The sequence below is a fragment of the Oncorhynchus kisutch genome, linkage group LG16 (genome assembly GCF_002021735.2).
Source record: "Oncorhynchus kisutch isolate 150728-3 linkage group LG16, Okis_V2, whole genome shotgun sequence".
NCBI classification, from domain to species: Eukaryota; Metazoa; Chordata; class Actinopteri; order Salmoniformes; family Salmonidae; genus Oncorhynchus; species Oncorhynchus kisutch.
In genome coordinates, this window is record NC_034189.2 from 13,335,617 (window position 1) to 13,352,049 (window position 16,433).

The following is a 16,433-nucleotide window of genomic DNA, read 5'->3' on the forward strand; positions in this document are numbered from 1 at the left end:
TAACAACAACTCTACCACAAAAGTGTATTTTAAACACTCAAATATCTGAGCACATCAGAGCCTCACAGTCTGAGATTAGAGCAACTATCACAGGAAACAAAATCCCGGACGAGCCCCCTTTCTGTTACGTTCCCCAACAAGAACCAAAACATTTCACTCAAACAGAAGGAGGAACTAACAAAGAGTCACTAACAACCAAAACAAAAGGGAAGCGGGGATGATCATCTAAAAGATTGTTTTTAGGACTATCTAATAGTGAGTGCCAACTGACGGTGTTAATCCTTCACATCTCTCAAGACAACTGGAGCACTGGGCCAGCACAGGTGAAACACATGCTGACTAAAGAGATGGACAAGCCAGCACAGGTGAAACACCTTCCGACTAAAGAGATTGACAAGCCAGCACAGGTGAAACACCTTCCGACTAAAGAGATGGACAAGCCTGCACAGGTGAAACACCTTCCGACTAAAGAGATGGACAAGCCAGCACAGGTGAAACACCTTCCGACTAAAGAGATGGACAAGCCTGCACAGGTGAAACACCTTCAGACTAAATAGATGGACAAGCCAGCACAGGTGAAACACCTTCTGACTAAAGAGATTGACAAGCCAGCACAGGTGAAACACATACTGACTAAAGAGATGAACAAGCCAGCACAGGTGAAACACCTTCCGACTAAAGAGATTGACAAGCCAGCACAGGTGAAACACATACACACTAAAGAGATGGACAAGCCAGCACAGGTGTAACACCTTCTGACTAAAGAGATGGACAAGCCAGCACAGGTGAAACACATACTGACTAAAGAGATGGACAAGCCAGCACAGGTGAAACACATACTGACTAAAGAGATGGACAAGCCAGCACAGGTGAAACACCTTCAGACTAAAGAGATGGACAAGCCTGCACAGGTGAAACACCTTCAGACTAAAGAGATGGACAAGCCAGCACAGGTGAAACACCTTCTGACTAAAGAGATTGACAAGCCAGCACAGGTGAAACACATACTGACTAAAGAGATGGACAAGCCAGCACAGGTGTAACACCTTCTGACTAAAGAGATGGACAAGCCAGCACAGGTGAAACACATACTGACTAAAGAGATGGACAAGCCAGCACAGGTGTAACACATACTGACTAAAGAGATGGTCAAGTCAGCACAGGTGAAACACCTTCCGACTAAAGAGATGGACAAGCCAGCACAGGTGAAACACCTTCCGACTAAAGAGATGGACAAGCCACAGCACAGGTGAAACACATACTGACTAAAGAGATGGACAAGCCAGCACAGGTGAAACACCTTCCAACTAAAGAGATGGACAAGCCAGCACAGGTGAAACACATACTAACTAAAGAGATGGACAAGCCAGCACAGGTGAAACACATACTGATGAAAGAGATGGACAAGCCAGCACAGGTGTAACACCTTCTGACTAAAGAGATGGACAAGCCAGCACAGGTGAAACACATGCTGACTAAAGAGATGGACAAGACAGCACAGGTGAAACACCTTCCGACTAAAGAGATGGACAAGCCAGCACAGGTGAAACACCTTCCAACTAAAGAGATGGACAAGACAGCACAGGTGAAACACCTTCTGACTAAAGAGATGGACAAGCCAGCACAGGTGAAACACATACTGATGAAAGAGATGGACAAGCCAGCACAGGTGAAACACATACTGACTAAAGAGATGGGCAAGCCTGCACAGGTGAAACACATGCTGACTAAAGAGATGGACAAGCCAGCACAGGTGAAACACCTTCCGACTAAAGAGATGGACAAGCCAGCACAGGTGAAACACATGCTGACTAAAGAGATGGACAAGCCAACACAGGTGAAACACCTTCTGACTAAAGAGATTGACAAGCCAGCACAGGTGAAACACATACTGACTAAAGAGATGGACAAGCCAGCACAGGTGAAACACATACTGACTAAAGAAATGGACAAGTCAGCACAGGTGTAACATATTGACTAACGATGAGACACCAACCGGTGCGCCTCACGTGCTGACTTATTGCATTATTGTCATGCTCTTCGGGACGTGCTGACCCACTCATGCAGTACATGTAAGCATTATTGCATTATTGTCATGCTCTTCGGGATGTGCTGACCCGTTAACGTCCACCCTCTCATGCAGTACATGTAAGCATTATTGCATTATTGTCATGCTCTTCGGGATGTGCTGACCCGTTAACGTCCACCCTCTAAATATAAATAGAAAAACCAAAGCCTGTAACAGGTCAGTTATGGATGGATGTGTAGGTTCAGAATTTGTTGTTGGCATGTCATGCCTAAGTTCACTAATCATGTCAATAAAAAAATAATTAAATTAGTTGGCAATTTCAGTTGGTTTTGTCATAAATGAGCCATCTGATTCAATGAATGATGGAGGCAAGTTTGCCTTTTTGGCAAAAAATGTAATTTAAGGTGCTCCAAAGCTTTTGACTATCATTCTTTATATAATTCATGTTTGTTTCATAGTATAGTTTATTGTTATTTTTATTCAGTTTAGTCAGATGGATTTCTCAGTTTGCAGTAAGTTTGCCAATCGGCAGTGCAGCCAGACTGATCTTCCATTCTTTTTGCTTCATCGCTCTCAACCATACCATTTTTTACAGTAAATTTCTCGTTGGGTGCATGCTTATAAGTAACTGGAATAAGCAATTTCATAAATGTGTCAAGTGCAGCATCTGGTTGCTCCTCATTACACATCCCAGACCAGCAAATATTCTTTGCATCTTTAACATAGGAATAACTACAAAACGTATTATATTACCTCTTATACACTATACTAGGCCTAGCCTTTGGAACGTTGCTTTTCCCAGATATGGCTACTATATTATGATGACTACATCTGATGAATTTGGACACTGCATTAGAATGCCCATCTGCTAGCCTGCTAGCCGCAGCCCGCTAGCTGTCTAGAGCATATTGGACTGTTTGCTGAAGAGATCCATCAGCCAATTTCTTGGGCCACTATACCTATTTTGCCAATTGGACTGAACCACTTTGCTACACGGAACCCTACTACTCCATCACGACTGGTCTATTCGACGTAACCGCACGAGGAGGCTATAACAGACTTCCTCTGTCGCGACGTCCCTCTAAGGCCCTTCTGCTAGCTTGCTAGCCCCGGCCTGCTAGCTGTTTGAATCGCCATGTCTCCAGCCAGCCTAACTGTTCACTGGACTCCTATGATAACTCGGCCAGCCCCTGAACAGGCAGTTAACCCACTGTTCCTAGGCCGTCATTGAAAATAAGAATTTGTTCTTAACTGACTTGCCTAATAAAATAAAGGTAAAATAAATAAATAAATAAAAATAAATATGCATGCCTCTCCCTAATATCAATATGCCTTGTCCATTGCTTTTCTGGTTAGTGATTATTGTCTTATTTCAGTGCAGCGCCTCTAGCCCTGCTCAATATGCCTTAGCCAACCCTTTAGTTCCACCTCCCACACATGCGGTGACATCAGCTGGTTTAAATATTTCTAGAGACAATATCTCTGTCATCATCACACAATGCCTAGGTTTACCTCCACTGTGTCCACATCCTACCATACCTTTGTCTGTACATTATGCCTTATCTAGTCTATCGCGCCCAGAAACCTGCTCCTTTTACTCTCTGTTCCCGAACGTACTAGACGACCAGTTCATATAGCCTTCAGCCGTACCCTTATCCTACACCTCCGGTGATGTAGAGGTTAATCCAGGCCCTGCAGTGCCTAGTTCCACTCCTGTTCCCCAGGTGCTCTCATGTTAACATTAGAAGCCTCCTCCCTAAGTTTGTTTTATTCACTGCCCTAGCATACTCTGCCAACCCGGATGTCCTAGCCGTGTCTGAATCCTGGCTTAGGAAGCCCACCAAAATGTCTGAAATTTCCATCCCTAACTATAACATTTTCCGTACAAGATAGAATTGCCGAAGGGGGCGGAGTTGCAATCTACTGCAGAGATAGTCTGCAGAGTTCTGTCTTACTATCCAGGTCTGTACCCAAACAATTCGAGCTTCTACTTTTAAAAATGCACCTTTCCAGAAACAAGTCTCTCACCGTTGCTGCTTGCTATAGATCACCCTCTGCCTCCAGCTGTGTGCTGGACACCATATGTGAATTGATTGCCGCCATCTATCTTCAGAGCTCATGCTGCTAACACCCCAGTCATCCTATAATCTAAGTTTGATGCCCTCAATCTCACACAAATGATCAATGAACCTACCAGGTACAACCCCGAATCCGTAAACACAGGCACCCTCATAGATATCAACCTAACCAACTTGCCCTCCAAATACACCTCTGCTGTTTTCAACCAAGATCCCAGCGACCACTGCCTCGTTGCCTGCATCCGTAATGGGTCTGCGGTCAAACGACCACCCCTCATCACTGTTAAACACTCCCTAAAACACTTCAGCTAGCAGGCCTGTCTAATTGACCTGGCCCGGGTATCCTGGAATGATATTGACCTCATTCCATCAGTAGAGGATGCCTGGTTATTCTTTAAGAGTGCTTTCCTCACCATCTTAAATAAGCATGCCCCCTTCATAAAAAAACAAAAACAGGAACAGATATAGCCCTTGGTTCACTCCAGACCTAACTGCCCTTGACCAGCACAAAAACATCCTATGGCGTACTGCATTAGCATCGAATAGCCCCCACGATATGCAACTTTTCAGGAAAGTTAGGCAGTTAGGAAAGCAAAGACTAGATTTTTCAAACAGAACTTTGCATCCTGTAGCACTAACTCCAAAAAGTTCTGGGACACTGTAAAGTAAATGGAGAATGAGAGCACATCCTCCCAGCTGCCCATTGCACTGAGGTTAGGAAACACTGTCACCACCGATAAATCCGCGATAATTGATCATTTCAATAAGCATTTTTCTACGGCTGGCCATTCTTTCCACCTATCTACCCCTACCCTGGTCAACAGCCCTGCAGCCCTCACTGCAACTTGCCCAAGCCTCCCCCATTTCTCCTTCACTCAAATCCAGATGGCTGATGTTCTGAAAGAGCTGCAAAATCTGGACCCTACAAATAAGCAGGGCTAGACAATCTGGACCCTAAAATTATACGCCAAAATTGTTGCAACCCCTATTACTAGCTTGTTCAACCTCTCTTTCGTATCGTCTGAGATACCAAAGATTGGAAAGCTGCTGACATCATCCCCCCCTTCAAAAGGGAGACACTCTAGACCCAAGCTGCTACAGACCCATATCTAGCCTACCCTGCCTTTCTAAAGTCAAGTTAACAAATAGATCACCGACCATTTTGAATCCCACTGTACCTTCTCCGCTACGCAATCTGGTTTCTGAGCTGGTCATGGGTGCACCTCAGCCACGCTCAAGGTCCTTAACAACATCATAACCACCATCGATAAGAGACAATATTGTGCAGCTGTATTCATCGACCTGGTCAAGGCTTTCGACTTTGTCAATCACCACATTCTTATCGGCAGACTCGACAGCCTTGGTTTATCAAATGACTGCCTCGCCTGGTTCACCAACTACTTCTCTGACAGAGTTCAGTGTGTCAAATCGGAGGGCCTGTTGTCCGGACCTCTGGCAGTTTCTACAGGGTTCAATTGAAAGGCTGACTCTTTTCTCTCTATATATCAATGATGTCGCTCTTGCTGCTGATGATTCTCTAATCCACCTCTACACAGACGACACCATTCTGTATAGATCAACACGATTATCCCAGAAACCCTAGACCCACTCCAATTTGCATACTGCCCAAACAGATCCACAGATGATGCAATCTCTATTGCACTCCACACTGCCCTTCCCACCTGGACAAAAGGAACACTTATGTGAGAATGCTATTCATTGACTACAGCCCAGCGTTCAACACCATAGTACCCTCAAAGGCCATCACTAAGCTAAGGCTCCTGCGACTAAACACCTCCTTCTGCAAATGGATCCTGGACTTCCTGATGGGCTGCCCCCAGGTGGTGAGGGTAGGTAGCAACACATCTGCCACGCTTATCCTCAACACAGGAGCTCCCCAGGGGTGCGTGCTCAGTCCCCTCCTGTACTCCCTGTTCCCCCACGACTGCATGGCCATGCACAACTCCAGCACCATCATTAAGTTTGCAGACAACACAACAGTTGTAGGCCTGATCACAGACAATGACGAGACAGCCTATAGGGAGGAGGTCAGAGACCTGGCCAGGTGGTGCCAGAATAACAACCTATCCCTCAATGTAACCAACACTAAGGAGATGACTGTGGACTACAGGAAAAGGAGGACCGAGCACGCCCCCATTCTAATCGTTGGGGCTGTAGTGGAGCAGGTTGAGAGCTTCAAGTTCCTTGAATGGTCCAAACACACCAATATAGTTGTGAAGAGGGCACGACAAAGCCTATTCCCCCTCAGGAAACTAAAAAGGTTTGGCATGGGTCCTGAGATCCTCAAAAGGTTCTACAGCTGCAACATCGAGAGCTCTGATTGCATCACTGCCTGGTACGGCAATTGCTCGGCCTCTGACCGCAAGGCACTGCAGAGGGTAGTGCGTACGGCCCAGTACATCACTGGGGCTAAGCTGCCTGCCATCCAGGACCTCTACCCTACCCAAGGCTTCTCAACAGTTTTTACCCCCAAGCCATAAGACTCCTGAACAGGTAACCAAATGGCCACCCCCCACCCCTCTTTTTACGCTGCTGCTACTCTGTTTATCATATATGCACAGTCACTTTAACTATACATTCATGTACATACTACTTCAATTGGGCAGACCAACCAGTGATTCCGCACATTGGCTAACCGGGCTATCAGCATTGTGTCCAACCAACCAACCCCTCTTTTACGCTACTGCTACTCTCTGTTCATCATATATGCATTGTCACTTTAACCATATCTACATGTACATACTACCTCAATCAGCCGGACTAACCGGTGTCTAGCCTTGCAACTTTTATAGCCTCGCTACTGTATATAGGCTGTCTTTTTACTGGTGTTTTATTTCTTTACCTAGCTATTGTTCAAATAATACCTTTTTTGCACTATTGGTTAGAGCCTGTAAGTAAGCACTTCACTGTATTTCACCTGTTGTATTCGGCGCACGTGACAAATAAACTTTGATTTGATTCTGGCCCTCTTTGGACACTGTGTTAACTAACCTCCAGAAGAGCTTCAATGCCATACAACTCTCCTTCCGTGACTTCCAACTGCTCTTAAATGCAAGTAAAACTAAATGCATGTTCTTCAACCGATCGCTGCCCGCACCTGCCCGCCCGTCCAGCATCACAACTCTGGACGGTTTAAACGTAGAATATATGGACAACTACAGATACCTAGTTGTCTGGTTAGACTATAAACTCTCCTTCCAGACTCACATTAAGCATCTCCAATCCAAAATTAAATCTAGAATCGGCTTCCTATTTCGCAACAAAGCATCCTTCACTCATGCTGCCAAACATACCCTCGTAAAACTGACCATCCTACCAATCCTCGACTTCGGCGATGTCATCTACAAAATAGCCTCCAACACTCTACTCAACAAATTGGATGCAGTCTATCACAGTGCCATCCGTTTTGTCACCAAAGCCCCATATACTACCCACCACTGCGACCTGTACAGTCTCGTTGGCTGGCCCTCGCTTCATACTCATCGCCAATCCCACTGGCTCCAGGTCATCTACAAGTCTTTGCTAGGTAAAACCCTGCCTTATCTCAGCTCAATGGTTACCATAGCAGCACCCACCCGTAGCACACGCTCCAGCAGATATATCTCACTGGTCACCCCCAAATCCAATTCCTCCTTTGGCCACCTTTCCTTCCAGTTCTCTGCTGCCAATGACTGGAATGAACTGCAAAAATCACTGAAGCTGGAGCTATTTCCCTCACTAGCTTTAAGCCCCGGCTGTCAGAGCAGCTCACAGATCACTGCCCCTGTACATAGCCCATCTGTAAATAGCCCATCCAACTACCTCATCCCCATACTGTATTTATTTATTTATCTTGCTCCTTTGCACCCCAGTATCTCTACTTGCACATTCATCTACTGCACACCTATCACTCCAGTGCTTAATTGGTATATTGTAATTACTTCGCCACTATGGCCTATTTAAATAAAGGTGAAATAAAAAAATAAAAAATAAAAGAGCAGATGTCTACAGCAATAGTATAGATGTGATCAATACATGTGGATGATTTCATTCTTGTGCGGTTTGTTAATACCCTGGTAGTTTGACGGATATCCTGAACCAGGTTTGAGGCATTGGTTACAGTTTGTAGCTTTTTCTTGAGCTTGATGAATACCAGTCAATATTTAGATCACCCAGAAAATATACCTCTGTTGATGTCACATACACTATATTTACAAAAGAATGTTGGAACCCTTTCAAATTAGTGTATTCGGCTATTTCAGCCACACGCGTTTCTTACGGGTGTATAAAATCAAGCACACAGCCATGCAATCTCCATAGACAAATATTGGCAGTAGAATGGCCTTACTGAAGAGTTTAGGGACTTTAAATGTGGCACTGTCATAGGATGCCACCTTCCCAACAAGTCAGTTTGACAAATTTCTGCCCTGCTAGAGCTGCCCCGGTCAACTGAAACGTCTAGGAGCAACAATGGCTCAGCCGCGGAGTGGTAGTTAGCCCAACGTCACAGAACGGGACCACTAAGTGCTGAAGCGTGTAAATATTGTCTGTCCTTTGTTGCAACACTCACTATTGAGTTCCAAACTGCCTCTGGAAGCAAGGTCAGCACAAGAACTGTTAGTTGAGAGCTTCATGAAATGGTTTTCCATTGCCGAGCAGCCGCACACAAGCCTATGATCACCATGCGCAATGCCAAGCGTCGGCTGGAGTGGTGTTAAGTTCGCCACCATTGGAATCTGGATCAGTGGAAACGCGTTCTCTGGAGTGATAAATCATGCTTCACCATCTGGCAGTCCGATGGATGAATCTGGATTTTGCAGATGCCAGGAGAACTCTAAGTGCATAGTGTCAACTGTAAAGTTTGGTGGAGGAGGAATAATGGTTTGGGGTTGTTTTTCATGGTTCGGCCTAGGTCCCTCAGTTCCAGTGAAGGGAAATCTTAAAGCTGCAGCATACCTTGACATTCTAGACCAGGCCTGGGCAACTCCAGTCCTTGTGGGCCTGATTGGTGTTACACTTTTTTCCCGACTCCAATAATCAATGAATTATGATCTTCAGTTAAAAATGCAATTAGTTTAAAATAAGGTGTGTTTGCTAGGGATGGGGCAAAAGTGTGACTCCAATCAGGTCCCCGAGGACTGGAATTGCCCAGGCCTGTTCTAGATGATACTGTGCTTCCAACTTTGTGGCAAGAGCTTGAAGAAGGCCCTTTCCTGTTTCAGCATGACAATGCCCCTGTGCACAAAGCGAGGTCCATACAGAAAAGGTTTGTCGAGATCGGTGTGGAATAACTTGACTGGCCTGCACACAGCCCTGACCTCAACCTCTTCAAACACCCTTTGGGATGAATTGGAACACAGACTGCGAGCCAGACCTAATGGACCAACATCAGTGCCCCGACATCACAAATGCTCTTGTGGCTGAATGGAAGCCAGTCCATTCATGTGGAATCATGTGTTTGTTTTTGTAAGGGGGGATTGCCAATTTTCATTTTTTAAATCACAGAATGTATCTTCAAATGTGTACATGAAATTATTTTGTTTTTATTACCATCCCCAGCGTCACAAGAGAGCAGCAAACACTAGGGATGGGTCCTGATCAAACAATGCAGAACATGCTCAAATGTGACCATGTGTTACAGTTTTCTTCCGGTGAAAGAGAGGAGGACCAAAAGGCAGCGTGGTTATTTATACACATCTTTAATAAAGATGAAAATACGAACAATATACAAAAACAATAAACGTGAAAAACCAAAACAGCCCTATCTTTTTAATAAAAATAATTTATTATCTTCAATACCATTCATTCTTTACAACTCATAATTTTCATACATACTCAAATAATGGTATTTAAATTTAACTAATTTAACTAAACAAAAACCCCAAACAAAACCTCAGGGGAGCATCTTCCCTCCCCGTCACCCTACAAACTAAACCCCCCTTCCACCTCTCCCGAGCAGCATGCTGCCCCCACTTCCTCTCCTCCCTCTTCATCCTCCCCCTCAAATCTCCTTCCACCCTCCTCACTATCCCTTCCACCCCCCAATCTCTCCCTGTCTTCACCATGTTCTGCCTGGCTTCCCACAGCCCCCGTTTAAAGAGACTCATGAGAAGCCAGAGCAGAAACCTGTCCCTATCAGTCCCTCTCGCTCTCCCTACACCTCTCTCTAACCTGGCCCACGTCAATACAAAATCCCCCCTTACCAAACCTAACAACACCCGTGCCCTAGCCCATACTACTCCGGCAAAGGCACAGTCCCAAAAGGCATGGCGCACAGTCTCCTCCCTGCCACAAGAGGATCTTGGACAGGTGGGGGATTGCACCAAACTATACCGGTACATGATGGAAAGCACTTATGGAGGCTCAACCAATTCAGGTCCTTGAGCCTGTCCAGACCCCGTGCCTGCACTCCCTCCCAGACCACTTCCGAGATGCCCACTACAGGCGCCGGACTCCCTGCCTTTCTGACCTCCTCGTACAGGTGCTTGTGATCTAAACCTACTCGGGCAACTTCAACCTCAGGGTGCGCACGCAGCCACTTGGCCGCATGACCAAAGTGCCACGGCAGCTGTTCCGCCTGAGGACCACTGTTAGACCACACCATTACGCTTCTCGCCTGATACGAGAAGAACACCCACAGGAGGTAACCGGACGGGTGTATCACTGGATGAGCAAGCTCCGTTAACAAGAAAGAAACAAGAATTGTGTCCAGCTTGAGGGGGAAATGTGGTACCCCCCTACCTCCCTCCCCGATGGGACAGATAATGCATGCCCTGGCGACCCACTCGCACCTGCCACTCCACATGAACTGAAACACAAGCCTCACTAGAGGCCTCCTCAGACAAGCCGGCAATGGGTAGATGTACGCCAAATACAAAAGAGATGGCAACACATCCACCTTTAGGACCAGGACTTTGCCCATAAAAGACAAATACCTAGCCTTCCACATTGCTAGCTTCCTCTGTACCACTGCGATACGCATGTTCCAGTTTAGCGTCGCTGAGCCGGAGGTCTCAAAATGGACCCCGAGAATCCTCAGGGCCCCCTCACAGAGAGATAACCCCCCAGGCACATCCGTTCTAGCGCGCCATCTTCCGAAAAACTTGACGGAAGACTCTGCATGGTTCAGAACCGCTCCAGACGCTCGGGTGAAATCCCCAAAGATGGCAAGGGACCTTGTCAGGCACGAGTCCTTGCACAGCAGCAAGGAAGTGTCGTCGGCGTACTGCGTCATCTTAACACGCAGCCCACCACTTCCAGGGATCAACAAGCCTTCCACCCCTGTGTCTGCCCTAATGGCAGCCCCCAGAGGCTCCATGTACAGAACGAAGAGGAGAGCCGAGAGTGGGCACCCCTGCCTGACCCCAGACGAGAGGTCAAAAACGTCACCCGGCACCCCGCTCCGACATATAATGTACGAATCCATCCTATGAACTTCTCCCCAAATCCTAATCGACCTAACACTCTGAATAAAAAGGATCTATTCACGCGATCAAAGGCTTTCGCCTGATCTAGCGCTGCTACCATTAAAGGCAGTCCTCTATCTTCAACCCAAGCGATGGAGTCCCTATTTAACTGTAGGTTCCATCTAATAGAGCGGCCCTCTACCCCGCACGTCTGATCCTCATGGACGACGTAGGGAAGGGCTGTGCGCAACCGGTCTGCTAAAACCTTTGCAAGTAGCTTGTAATCTACACACAGCATGGTCAACGGCCGCCAGTTGCCAAGGTCTGTTACTTCCCCCTTCTTATATAAAAGTGACAGCACACCAACAGCCATTGATCCCCCCGGGACCCCCGTCTCAAGGATGGCCTTCAAGACTTCGAGGACCACTGGTCCGAGTATACCCCAAAACTTGAGATAAAACTCAGCCGGCAGCCCATCCATCCCAGGCACCTTCCCTTTTCCCATCCTCCTAAGAGCGCTCTCAACCTCTTCTAGTGAAATCTGGGCCTCCATCACTTCTCTAATGTCCTCCGGCAACCGCCTGGACAAGTGTTCTAAAAACACATTTCCCTGCTCTACATCTATTTCCCTTTCCTTAAATAAACCTTGGAAATGATCAGTTGTCACCCTGACCATATCCTCTGGTTCTCTAACTATACTACCATTTTCTTCCCTAACGCCATGCATTACCTTCCTACTCTGTCTGGCCCTAACCGACTTAAAGAACATAGCGGAACAAGTCTCATTGTGTTCTAGAAAGCCACTATGCGCACGCTCCAGGAAAGCTCGAGCCTTCCGCTCCTGCAACTCCCTGAGCTGCGCCTTTAGGGTAGCGGATCTCTCCCAGTCAAACGACCCGCCGAGGTTGCCTGCCTCGTACTCGAGTTCAATTAACCTTTGGATACGATCCACCTCCCTCCTCTCTTTTTTTCCTCTTGCAATACCCTATTATAAAAGCCCTAATCCTCACCTTAACTAATGCCCACCACTCTAACACCCCCTCGCACATGGACCGGAGGCCTTCAAGCCTCCAAAAGAAACCATAAAACCCGTCAACAAAAGCCTGCTCCTCCAGCACATCCCGATCTAACTTCCAGTACCCCCTACCAAAGAGGCAGACTGGCGACCCCACCTGCAAGAGCACCCCGTCGTAATCCGAAAAGAAAACAGGCAACAGCCGCCCAGACAACTTACCCAAAGACCTGGGTACAAAAATATAGTCGAGCCTCCGCTCAACCCCCCTGGAGTTGCGCCATGTAGGACCGGCCATTTTCGGAGTAGTGTGCAGACCACCATCCACCAGACCATGGCAAGTCATTAGCCCGGTAATGGCGCCTGCACTGCTATCCCCCCCTATTCCTAAATCTGTATTAAAATCCCCCCTATCACTAATTTCCTATTTGTGACACACAGGGGCGTCAGACAGTCCACCATCTCCCTCCTGTCTGCCACCACCTGTGGCCCATACACCACCACTAATCTAAATTTACAATCCCTTATCGTGAATCCACCCCTATAACCCGCCCCTGCATTACCACAAAAGAATCCTCCACTTTTACCTCCCTGTGCCCACACAAAATCCCTAACCCCGATGAGTGCACCCCCCCCCAATACCCCAAACCGACTCCCCCTTGTCCCACTCCCTCTTAAACCTACTAACATCCCCTCCATCCCTCAGGTGAACCTCCTGTAAAAAACAGAAATCAAACACCACACCTTCCAAATAATTAAAAACCGCCCTCCTCTTAACAAAATCCCTTAAACCCCTTACATTTAAACTAACAAAAGTAAAATTAGACCCCATGAAAGAATAAAATAAAAACATGTAATACACTCAAATTCTAAACCCAGACAGAAAAAAACAAAAACAGGAGACTCACCCGATGCTCCCCTGCTCCATATCTACCGGTGAGAACACCATCCGTACTCCCGACATCCCCCCCACTTCCTCCATCTCACCAACCCAGGATGCAGGAATAGTGTTTGGCTCCGGGGTGCCCTGCACCCTGGGTCTACCCCCACACTCCTCCCCCTCCCCAGTGCTGCAGCTGGTTTGGAAAAAAATCGGGGAGGCTGAATCCCCAAACAAAAAACTCCCCACCTCCTCCTGTACCCAGTCCTGAGTCTTGTTAGGTGTGTCCCCACCCAACAGAAGTTGAGGGCCTGGGGAAACCAGCAGCAACCCAGAGGTTTCTCCCACCCCCATCACTCTCTTGACCATCCCCTCCCTCTCACTGTCGGCCAATCGCACCCTCCTCTTCATTCTCTTCTTTGGTGATGCCGGCAGTGGAGAGATACCACCCTCCCCCCCGCCAGCTCCTCCACCATACCCCTCATCTCTTCCACCAGGGCACTTTCCCCCCCACTCCACTTGCTCTTCCACTGTCTCCTTCTCCACCACTCCTCCTTCGCTTTCTTCTCTCTCATGCTCCTCCACTCGGTTGCCTTCTTCCGCCACTTTTCCTGGTTCTCCCACTCCCGTGCCTTCCGTTTCCTTCTCTCTTCCATCCGCCTCTTCTTGCTCCTCCTCCTTCCTTGCGGCCTTCCCCTCTGGACCTGTACTCTGGTCATGAGGCGTGCTTCCTTCCCCTCCTCTTCTTCCCCCATCCCCCGCTCCTGCTCCCCCCCAGCCGCAGACGCATATGACCTCTGACGAGCCGGGCACCCCCGCCACAGGTGTGCTGACGATCCACACCCGTGGCACGCCTTAGGCTTGTCACAATCCCTCGCCTCGTGTTCCTCAGATCCACAAAATCTGCATTTTCTTGTGCTGCACGAGGCGAAAATGTGGCCGTAGGCCATACAGCGCCTGCAAAATGGGGGCTGACGTGCATAAAACAATGTCCCCCTGTCAGCCCCTAGGGAGAACATAGCAGGAGGATGGAGGTAGCCACCATGTCCCTTTGGGTCCTCCCTGAGGAGGGCCTGGAAGCCTCTCCTCCCATTCCAAAACCCAAGGGAGTCTTTGAGGTGTCTTGCTGAGGAGACGTTATCCAGGTATCTCCCCAGAAAGGCCCTCACCTCTTCGTCCTTAACGTATGGGTTGTAAATGTTGACAGTTACAACCCTAAAGTTGTTCTTCGCCAGGCTTGTTATTTCATAGTGGCTCATCGGCCTCTCACCTCCCACTGCTCTTGCCCTTCTCAGGATATCATTGTGTTTCTCCTCTGTATATAGTGCCACGTCGTATGCTCCCTCCAACGAGTTGCCTTGGAAACAAAACACGTCCTTCACCGTCAGCTTTAGAATCCCCATCAATATTATCCTTCCAAAAGTTTCCCGTCCTAAAGGCTCCAACTCCTTTTCCTTCCAAGCGAACCGAATCGTATTGGCCAGCCCAATCCCAGGGACCGACCGTGTTGATGTATTTAGCACCATCTCCGCAAGGAGAATGGCGCTCGTTCTCTTCTCTTCCTAAACAAGGAAAAAAGAAAAACCAAAGTGACTGAGCCTATCTGGTGCAACAAACACAGAGACACGAATAATCACCCACGAAATACCTAAAGAATATGGCTGCCTAAATATGGTTCCCAATCAGAGACAACAATAACCACCTGCCTCTGATTGAGAACCACTCTAGGCAACCATATACTTACCTAGACTACTATACTAAACACAACCCCATCAATCTACAAAAACCCCTAGACAAGACAAACACATAATTCACCCATGTCACACCCTGGCCTGACCAAAATAATAAAGAAAACACAAAATACTAAGGCCAGGGCGTGACACCATGGCAGTTGGTTGGTTGAAGATAGTAGCATGATGCATGTAGTTACCAGCAAAAACAAATAATAATGCCTCCATCATAATCACTTACTTACTTACTTAATTCTAATAGGTTATCAATCAACTCTGTGGGGTAAGAGTCTGAATAATCATTCAATGCTCAAACCTATCCATCGATATGATATCTACAACAAGTGGATACTGAAGATAGTGTTTTTATGGGATAATGATGGTGTCACACCCTGACCATAGTTTGCTTTGTATGTTTCTATGTTTTGGTTGGTCAGGGTGTGAGCTGGGTGGACATTCTGTTACATGTCTAGTTTGTCTAGTTCTATGTTTGGCCTGATATGGTTCTCAATCAGAGGCAGGTGTTCGTCATTGTCTCTGATTGGGAACCATATTTAGGTAGCCTGTTTGGTGTTGGGTTTTGTGGGTGATTGTCCTTAGTGTCTTGATGTCCTTGTTCTGTGTGTATGTGCACCAGTATTAGGCTGTTTTGGTTTCCGTTACGTTTATTGTTTTGTAGTGTTTGTATTTAGATTCGTGTTGCTTCAGTTTAATAAACATGGATCGCAATCTACACGCCGCATTTTGGTCCGACTCTCTTTCCCATACAGAAAACCGTTACAGAATCACCCACCACAACAGGACCAAGCGGCGTGGTAACGGGCAACGGCAAAAGCAGCAGCAGGAGAAGCAACAGATGCAGCAGCAACAGGAGGAGCAGCAGCAGCAGTGGGAGAGGCTGCACTACTTGGAAGAATGGACATGGGAGGACGAATTGGATGGTAAAGGACCCTGGGCTCAGCCAGGAGAATATCGCCGCCCCAAAGAAGAACTGGAGGCGGGGAAAGCGGTGAGGCGCTGGTATGAGGAGGCAGCGCGGCGTCGTGGATGGAAGCCTGAGAGTCAGCCCCAAAAATGTATTGGGGGGGGGGGGCTCACAGGGAGTATGGCTATGCCAGGTAGGAGACCTGAGCCAACTTCCTGTGGTTACCGGGGGGCGAGAGAGACCGGGCAGGCACTGTGTTCAGCTGTGAAGCGCACGGTGTCCCCAGTGCGGGTGCATAGCCCGGTGCGGTACATTCCAGCTCCGCGTATCGGCCGGGCTAGAGTGGGCATCGAGCCAAGTGCCATGAAGCTGG